Source organism: Nelumbo lutea, chromosome 8 (genome assembly GCF_056320005.1).
Source record: "Nelumbo lutea isolate HS-2025 chromosome 8, American lotus-T2T, whole genome shotgun sequence".
Taxonomy (NCBI): domain Eukaryota; kingdom Viridiplantae; phylum Streptophyta; class Magnoliopsida; order Proteales; family Nelumbonaceae; genus Nelumbo; species Nelumbo lutea.
In genome coordinates, this window is record NC_142691.1 from 27,399,072 (window position 1) to 27,408,493 (window position 9,422).

The window sequence follows — 9,422 nt, forward strand, 5'->3', positions numbered from 1 at the left end:
AGACAAGATGACTTTCCCTTTACCAGGAAAACTGATGATAGAGAATTAAAGATGAATAAGCCATAGCCTTATTTTATTTCTGCATACCTAGAGCCACTTAGAACTCGTATTCCAAATAACTGTAATCCAACATAACAGAGCATAGACATGCTAAGAGATAAAGATCGAATTCGAAGAAGGTAAAAACAGAAGAAGCCATTAAGAGTTAAGACTAATGAAAATGTGTATAGTATATATGCAAAATAATACAAAATATATATTTACATTTGTACTCTTTCCAAACTGAACCTAAAACAAAAAGTTCAAATCACAAAAGAGAAAGAGAAAAAATAAGAGTAATTGGACTAACCTGCTCTCTCCGTCCAAGTGATCTACCTTTGGCCAAGTTTACTCTTATAGCATATGTTTGGCATAGATGCTGCAGATGCAGCACTGCAAATGGTGCGCTGATGTGGCGTCATTTTCGAGAGCAGCATGCCATAATCTGATGATTTGCCTCTCATTATTTAGTAAAACCAACTAACCAACGAGCCCTAATGGGCTAATTCTAATTCGAAATACCACGTCAGCTGCGCAGAGTGGGGGGTAATGAAAAAAGATTGTTGCGCCGTTGCCGGGGATCGAACCCGGGTCACCCGCGTGACAGGCGGGAATACTCACCACTATACTACAACGACCAGATAACAGTTTGTTAAATATTGACTATGTTATATTGACACAATTTTCAAGTAAAAACCCAATACAGGCATCGCACAAATTGAACAAGTATTTTGAGCGGTATTATATTTGGTATTGTCGTTGAATGTTTACATTATTTTGTATGGAACTTTTAGATGATGACAAAAATAGTAATAATATCTTTTCAAAATTTTTAAAATTTTTATATTTTTATGTATATAAAAATAATTTTTATTTATTAAATTAATAATAAATCTTATTTATCACACATTTGTTTATGATGAATATATGATATATTGGAGATTTGCCAAAGTGTTTTTTACAATTTTTTTTATAATTTTTACATTTTCTATCTTTTATAATGTTTATTATTTGACGCAAAGGTTGAAATTGTTGAACAACCTCCAAATAGGAAAGTAGTCCCATTTTTTGGTCATTTTTAAGTTTTATATTTATATTTTATTTTCGTGGGCAATAAAAATAACCCCTCTTTATTACAATTATTTTTCTTTAACATGCGTGAGGCAGTATTAGTGGTAGTCTTGGCTTTGAAGCTGAGGAAGAGATAAGAATGGGACATTAGGATTTGGTTAGAGAAATCTGGGAGACAAAGATGGGTGATTAAGGAGCGAATAAGAGATCACCCAAAAAGAAAAGTCAGTAAATAAGGAATGGATGATGGGATGACAAAATGTCCCTTTTCCATTAGAAGAACCTCTATTTATAGAGGGAGAGGAGTGCTCATGCATGCATGGAGTTAAGGGTTCGAGAATATTCTTAAGGTGGTTAAGTTGAGTGCCCAAGTTGATTCGATAGAGGCATGTATCAGACCACAGGGTGGGGAACAATTACCAATCTGTGCAGGCCTTAATTACGTTCTTTTAATTTTTTTCTGTAATTTTTAGATATATTTTTGTATTTATTTTTATTTTAAAAAACTTTTATTATTTAGTCATGAGATCGTGGTTTGACATATTTGACCTAGAAGGTTGAGTTTTCTTTTTTGTCACCATGATGGAAGAATGGATTGGCCTTTTGTTTAGTTAAAAAGCAGCATGGATTTTATATTGTTAAAAGTTTTGAATATAGATCTAATTGATAGAATTTATTAATAAAAAAAATTATATATATGATTCAATAAGAGAGAATAGGGGTTAATGTTTTAAATACACATAACATAATGAGAGGGAATTGAAAGAAGTAAAAAGTAACACATATGTGTGTATGTAAAATTTTTTCTTTGTCGATCACAGAAAATGTCACTTGAAGGCTGTGTTTGGAAATCGAAACCGACCTGAACTGAACCAACTTAGTAGTTAGTTCCTAGTTAATAGTTACAACCTACTTAGTTTCTACTTAACTAAGTTGTCTCTATCCTAATTACAACCTAACTTAATTTCTAGTCTTCTAGTTAAGAATGACATTAATGGCAAGTATTGTAAGACAATTGGACAAAGAATTTTTTGGAAAAGTTTAAAGAAAAGAATCAAATGATCCTAGTTTCTATTGTCTTTTACACCAAATAAGCAACCAATTACAATTAGAATTATGTGTCATTTTTTACTTAGATCAGAAGGTTTCTTGAAATATACAAATTTCAATCTTCTTTCTCTAATACATTTTGACTTTCTATTTTCTTGATACATAAACTCAATTTTTTATGTGCTTCACAAAGTTATTGGCCTCTTAATTTATGTGCTTTCCTTGATGGATGATGTTTCTAGGTACTTCTCTGATGCCCAATCTACCAATTTATTACCATGGTTGAACTTAGAGCCGAAACCGACCCAAACCGAACCAACCCGACTCAAACCGACCATGTTGGTTTTGCTTAACACAGGGTCAGTTTCGGTTTCAATTTTAGGTAACCCGACCAGGTCGGGTCAGTTGGAAAAATCTCAGTAAACCGACCCAACCCAACCCATGTATAGTCCTACCTAGGATAACTTGGGGGGTTGGCCTGGCACAACCATGGCTCAAGCCCATGTGGGCTCGTGTCGTGCCGCATTCCAAGCTGGTTTGTGGCCCAAGCCTTGGCCCAGGTTGGGTCGTGGATCGAACCAAAGCTATTTTTGCATATTTATTTAAAAAATGAAAAAAAACCTTAAAATTTTAATTTTATATGAATGTTGATGTGTACATTGCTTGTATATATAATAATTAAATAAATTAGTATAATAAAATTGAAAATAACTATTTATTTTATTAAGTAGTTGTGCTGGCCCACGGACCTAAAACCCTAGGCCCAACACGACACGGACCATCATGTCGGGCCTAGCACGGCCCGCGTGCCGTGCCGGTCCAAAGTCGGGTCAAGCCATGCCGAACTGTGGGCGACCCGACCCGATTTACACCTCTAGGACTAAGTACAACCAATCTTGAACCAATTATTTAATTAGGATCAAATCATAAACTTGATTATAGTTAAAATAATACTAATTTATTTTTATGTTAATAAGTTAAAGATTTTTAACTAATATTATCTTATTTATTATTTATCAATTTACTATTTCAAACATGAAACATGATAAAAATTTATATATTTCATAAAATATTTGGTTATGGACCTGAATTAATTTTGGATAGGTAAGAACGAGAATCAATCTAATAATTAATCAAGGAAAAATCATGGAACCAAAACCATTATAATTATGTTCAGTCAATTTAGTTCCATCAGGATAGACCTAACCCATTGGTTCAGCCTAATTTTTCTTAAATAAATTAATGTTTATAAAATAATTTATTAAATTCAATAAACTAATAAATAAATAAATAAAAGTTTATTGGGATGGGATTGGTATAATGGCTATCTCGAACCAAACCCGACCCATTGACAACCCTAAATATTGGACTCAAGGGGAGAGAATAATTTGTTAGTAAATTATTTTTGAATAAATAAATAATATAAATATTTATTAAAATATTTCTCTCAATGTCACATCTCTTTTGTTTTACTGATTTATTTTATTAGAACAAATAATTATTTAATTTTATTAAATAAATAAATGTTTAGATAAGAATAATAATAATAAAATAAATAGATGAATAAATAAAACCTGAGATAAAAATAAGAGAAGAGAGAGGAAGAGAATTGAGAAAGAAGAGGGTTGGCATTTTATTTATAGGATGGAAAAATCATAAATAATTGTGCCTGGAATGCCATAGAGACAATTACATAAGGAGGTTTGTCTTATATGTGGCACTCCTTATGTAATTGTCATAGAGGTAATTACATGGCAAGGTAAAGAAGGCCCATTTGTCTTATATATGGTATTTTTGTAAATTTTAAATATTATGAAGTCAATTATATAAGGGTGTTTGTTTTATTTGTGACATTCTTGTAATTTTCGAAAACTAGAATAAAAGAGAGGTGTGAGAGAAAAGAGGAGTAAAGGAGAGAAGGGAGGGAGAAACACATGTCAATATCTTAGAGCGTGCCTAGCAAGCCAAAAATATATAAAGTGTCAACTTCCAAATGCCACTGTGCTTTAAGTATATATATCTTAAAAGGGAGTGTGCCAAGCTGGCACTTTCTTGTGCTTTGATTAATTTGACAAGGCAATTTCTTGCACTTTGGTTATTTTGAGCAATCACTTTGCTGTGAATTGGGATCTGCTCCTCACGCCAGGCGCCTCACACTAACCTCACAGGCACATCTCACCATGCATTGGGAACATCTCCCGTGCATAATAATGTATGAGTATGGGAGATGTTCCTAATGCATGTGGGATGTGTTTATGAGGTCGATCAGTGTGAGGAGCAGATCCGGTCTCCTTTGTTGCGTTCTCATTTTCTTGAATTTTTAGTTTTTCATAAAATAGATAATTATGCTATAATTAAAATCAATCTGTCAACTAGCTGTGTAAATGTTGTTTTCAAGTGCCAATATTTTGTTATCGAAATTGTGATTGCTCCTCACATCGAGCACCTCACACCAACCTCACAGGTGCATCTCACAGAAATGAAAATTATATCCTTCTTGTTGCACCCTCCCTCAAACCTTGGGTTGTTTCCTATTTGTTGTTATGGTACCTGTTGCAATGTTTTAAAAACCGACCCATAATCAGGATCGATTAGGTCATTGCTTCAACCATCTGGTTTAAATAAATCTAACTTGTGATGTTTTAAAAATTAAATAAAAATTTGGCTTAGAAACCATTGCCTCCCTCAAATAGGCTAATAGTTTGACCACTTGACTCAACAGGTTGCTTACCAGTTCAATTTTTTTTTTTTTTTTTTGGGAAAATAGTGGTTTGGGGTGAAACAAAACCGCTAACTGGTCTCAAGTCAAGCAGTACAACTGTTCAAGACAACAATGGTTTGAAAATTCAAAAATTAACTTAAATGGAGATGGTATTGTGCCTTTTGGTTTATTTTGTCAATGGCGTTTTGACATATCATTTGTCCATTAGCCAGTGTATATTTGGATAAAGCTAGTTCCATGACCCAAGTTATTCACAGAAAAAGGAAAAAGAATGACCCAAGTCATTTAAAAAATGTTAGAAATAGAGCAAAGCCGATTTAGACCTCTTGATGGTGTTTTACCCTAATTCAATGGTTATAACTTATAAGAGCCATTGTATGCCATTCCGTTCTGGGTTAGTTTAATTTAGACCCATTTGAGAACTAAAATCAAATAATATTAGTTATTGATTAAAAAAAAATAATAATAATAGTTATAATAATAAATGTGAATATAGATTATTATTTAAACAATTTAAACTTAGGAAAATTAAAAGTATAATTAATAACATTTAGTTGTTAGTATTCGTACTCAATTAAATGTTAAAATGTCAGTAACTCAAAATTAATTATTGTTTATCTAAAATCTATTTAAATACCATAATAATTACATTCAATTTAAATTTTAAAATTAAAAATATTTTAAATTAATCATAGATAAATAAGTCACCTAAAAATAATATTTGAATACAATAGGAACCAATTCTATACAAATGAGAATATAATAAGACTTTATGTTTCAATTTCGTTTAACAAACCACCCGTGCATCCCATGGGTCCCAAGCGAAGGGCGCCCGTGCTTAGCACGGGCGAGGAATATCGAATTGCTGCAATTGTAAAAAATTAAGAAGAGAAAAAACAAAGATGGATTAAAAACAAAGATAGTTTCATGGTACGGCTTGTGAGTTCATTGCAGGATTAATGGTGTGTTGCGGGTTTATCATAGGTGTACACTTTCTGCCAATCACCCTCCACGGGACGATCTTTAAAAAAAAAAGGCTATAAAAAAGGCGCAATGCTCTCAGGTTCAAGACGGGGAAGCAGACAACCATTCTCCGCCAAAAATACAAGTTGGTTGGCCCTTCCATTCAACGGAAGAAAGGGTGTCAAATGAACATTGGGGACCATATCCATCACTCGATAGAGCAGCAGCGGTAGAAGGTGTTGATTCCGTTGGAGTTCCAGCAGATTGATTCAATCCAATTGCAGAACTACAAATGGCAAGTATTCTGAAGACAATGCTTGGAACAAATGTAGCCCTGGCACTAGGGATTGGAGCCATCTATTTCCAGTGTCACCCGGAATTCCTAAATCGGCTCATTTTTTTGATGATTTGCATTCTGTCGTTGGCCTTATCATGTAACATCCTCGGGCTTCTCCTATTAGACAAAGGCAAGTTATTATTATCCAATACGGTGGGAAAACTGGGGGGCATCTTAACCATGGCCGATGTATTTATCTTGTTGGCTTGCATTTTGCCGTTACCACTTGTTTGGCTTCCGCCTCTCTGTTTCCTCTCTCGTCTGAGCCTACTAATACTGCCCAACTCCTTAACCGGATCTCCTCGTGTCATGGACACAAATCAAACACGCGGATGGTCGCCAAGGCGTGGGACTAGGATTTGCTTGTCCAAACCTGTCAGGTTGTTGTGTCCCAACACATACAGGAGTCATGTAGCTGGTTATGCCATTGACCCTTTATTTTATGTTGCTAGTTATCTCTTGATGGTTTTTACAAGGACAGTGTTTGACATAGTAACATTGAAGAATCCGCAAATATAGCCTTTACTAAGAGAAGGTGTTTTGTTTATGGGGTGTAGAGGAGGTGGTATAAGTTCGTACCCTATGGTTTACAGCACATTCAGTAATTATATTTCATTAAGTTGGGTCATGAGATTGGTAGTGGGTGCCTTAGCATTGGGAATAAGATAAGGTGAGAATGTATTGAATCTGTCCCATTGAAATCATGCTTTCAACATCATCTCCAATCAGCAACACTGATGTGATAATGTTCTGGAATTTATATCTACTCGAATCAATCATGATTCAACCAAGAACAACTCAAAAGGGCTGATAAAGATAGGAAGCAAAACAGAGGGGAGTAAAAGCTTCCAAATTTTCAAATATGACAAAAAAAAAATATAGGAACACTTCCATAGTCTTCCATAGTCTAAAATGATGCTTACAAACCATAATTCAAGAAACCATAATTCGAGAAATATAGGAACACTTTCATAGTCTATAATGATGCTTGCAAACCATAACTCATTAAAAATAAATGTTTGTTTTATTTGAGATAAAAAGATGGATTCAAGAATTGAGGGTTCCCTTTACTATATTATGAAACTTATTTGGCACCACTCATGTTCAAATAATTCAAGTCCATGTTTAAAAAGGGCATCAAGAGTATCACGGAAATTAAAGATTCTCCTAATTTGCTTAAAAGATCAGTCCAGCAATAATTTAGACGCCACAACACAAGGAACATCTTATGAATTAAATTCTTCAAACCCACTTAGAAACCACTAATGCAAACCATAAAAAATCAATTCCCATATATGGTTTCTAAAAAATAGGACATCACTCTAAGACACCCATTAAAAAACTGCCAAGAAATCAATTCCTATATATTTTTTCTCTTTATTTTAAGAGATGCTGGAAGGTTAGATTCAGCAGTGAACCCTATTTCAAGTCTCCATCTTCTAGCCCTATTTGTTATTCTAATGGGAGTTCAGGGCCACATTAGTAAGAGAGAGAGAGAGAGGGAGAGAGAGACTTGAGTTTACTGAAATTGGTGATATTGTGCATTCACGTTAAATAAAAACAGCTATTTCACACAAGCATTAATACAAACATGAAGGAGTTGTTTCTGCCTAGCCAGAATAAGTCTACATGTGAGGCAAAAAATGAGGCATTTTGGCATTAAAAATAAGGAGAACAATCTGCTAAAAAGTACTGAAGTTAAAATTAACTTTTACAAACCAAAATAGAGAAGGGTTAGGTTTTATCCATTGGAGTTCGTCTCCAACAGGTTCTTCAAATCGGAACCCAATGGGCCGGTGTTACTCCATTTTCACGCCACCAATAGGAACAAACAAAAAAAATACAAATGTATGAAAGAAAAAAGTGAGAGAGAAGAGGTAATGAGCGGAAGAAGATGAAAGGGGGTGAGAGAAATCGTGGCTTAGCTCTTAATTCGTTTGATGCTTCTCAGCTTCCAAAGAAAATAGGGAAATGCAAATATTATGCTCAGAGAAGTGAAAGGGTTTTTTGAAATTATGGGATTCGTTCGCATGGGAGAGAAGTTTTAGCGAGCCGGACTAGCTCTTTTTTATTTTTCGGTGTATATCTGGCAGCAAATATGCATCCGCCACTATAAGTAATAGTATCTATAGCAGCAGCAGCTCTCTCTATTCACTGCTAAAAGATGAATACATAGTGGCGTTTTTCTTAGTGCGGCTAAGAATTCTGCCGCTATATACGGATTTTATTGTTGTGTCCCCTAGATCATTCAAGGTAGTTTAGTCCATCAAAGAGAATTACAATCATGGGAAAACTCATATCAATTCCCCCATTCATTCCATTTTGATCTCCTGAAATCTCAGAAGTTGCAGAATTCTCAAAGGACATGATTCAAACACTTTTCAGTTTCAACACACACATTAAGATCTCTCAACATCCAAAAAAGTCCTCGAAACACACTAGAGATGCAGTCCACATGCACACACTCCAGTTTGGGCACAATCTGGACATGAACCAGCTCCATTTCTCTAAAAAAATAATTTTTTAGGTTGATTTCAGCACTGCACCAGCTTAACAGTCACAACCCACCAATTTTCTAGATCATCTAAACACACCAACTACTAAGAGAGATCATAAAACAGTGGAGTCACACCAAAATAGGGCAAAAACAGGTCATTTGTGACCTACAAGTATCCTATTCTTAGGTACAGGATCACACAATTTACAGAGGCTTGAACCTCACAATTCCTCTGACATCATTTAATAGTTTTGTTTCATAGGGTTTTTCTTGGTACATGACCAAGAGAAAAGAAAAAAGAAAAGGTTAAACAAACTTGTACCAATCATAGGTCAACTTCTCTGATCTCAGTTGAAGAAGACAGCAGGATGATAAAGAAAGAACTTGTTCAATCTGCTCTCAAACCCAGTAGAACCGCTCTGATACCATATTAGCAGAAGAAAAGAGGAAAAATAAGGAAGAAGAAGAGAAGAGAGAGAGAGAGAGAGAGAAGAGAAGAGAAAGGTTTGGAGAGTCAAACTTGTCTGGCAGCACCAGCTTATATTATTATATATAGGATGACCATAATTAATAGGGAAAAGACCCTTATGCCCCTACTGTAGTCAAAGTACATAAATAATGATAAAAAAAGCTATTTTAACCAGAACAAACAGACCTAACTAAGTAGAATAAAAACATAAAAAGTAAGTAAATATTCCAACATCACGTATGTCATCTAGCAAAGGAAACAAAATACTAGTTTA

The 9,422-nt window shown here is 34.4% G+C and overlaps 1 non-coding gene across 1 annotated transcript; it reads right to left on the reverse strand.

Annotated features, from left to right (window-relative positions):
* Positions 1-605: 605 nt before the first annotated feature.
* On the reverse strand, positions 606-677 carry TRNAD-GUC (transfer RNA aspartic acid (anticodon GUC)). Its single transcript has one exon. It is a non-coding gene; the product is annotated as a tRNA-Asp (tRNA).
* Positions 678-9,422: the final 8,745 nt, after the last annotated feature.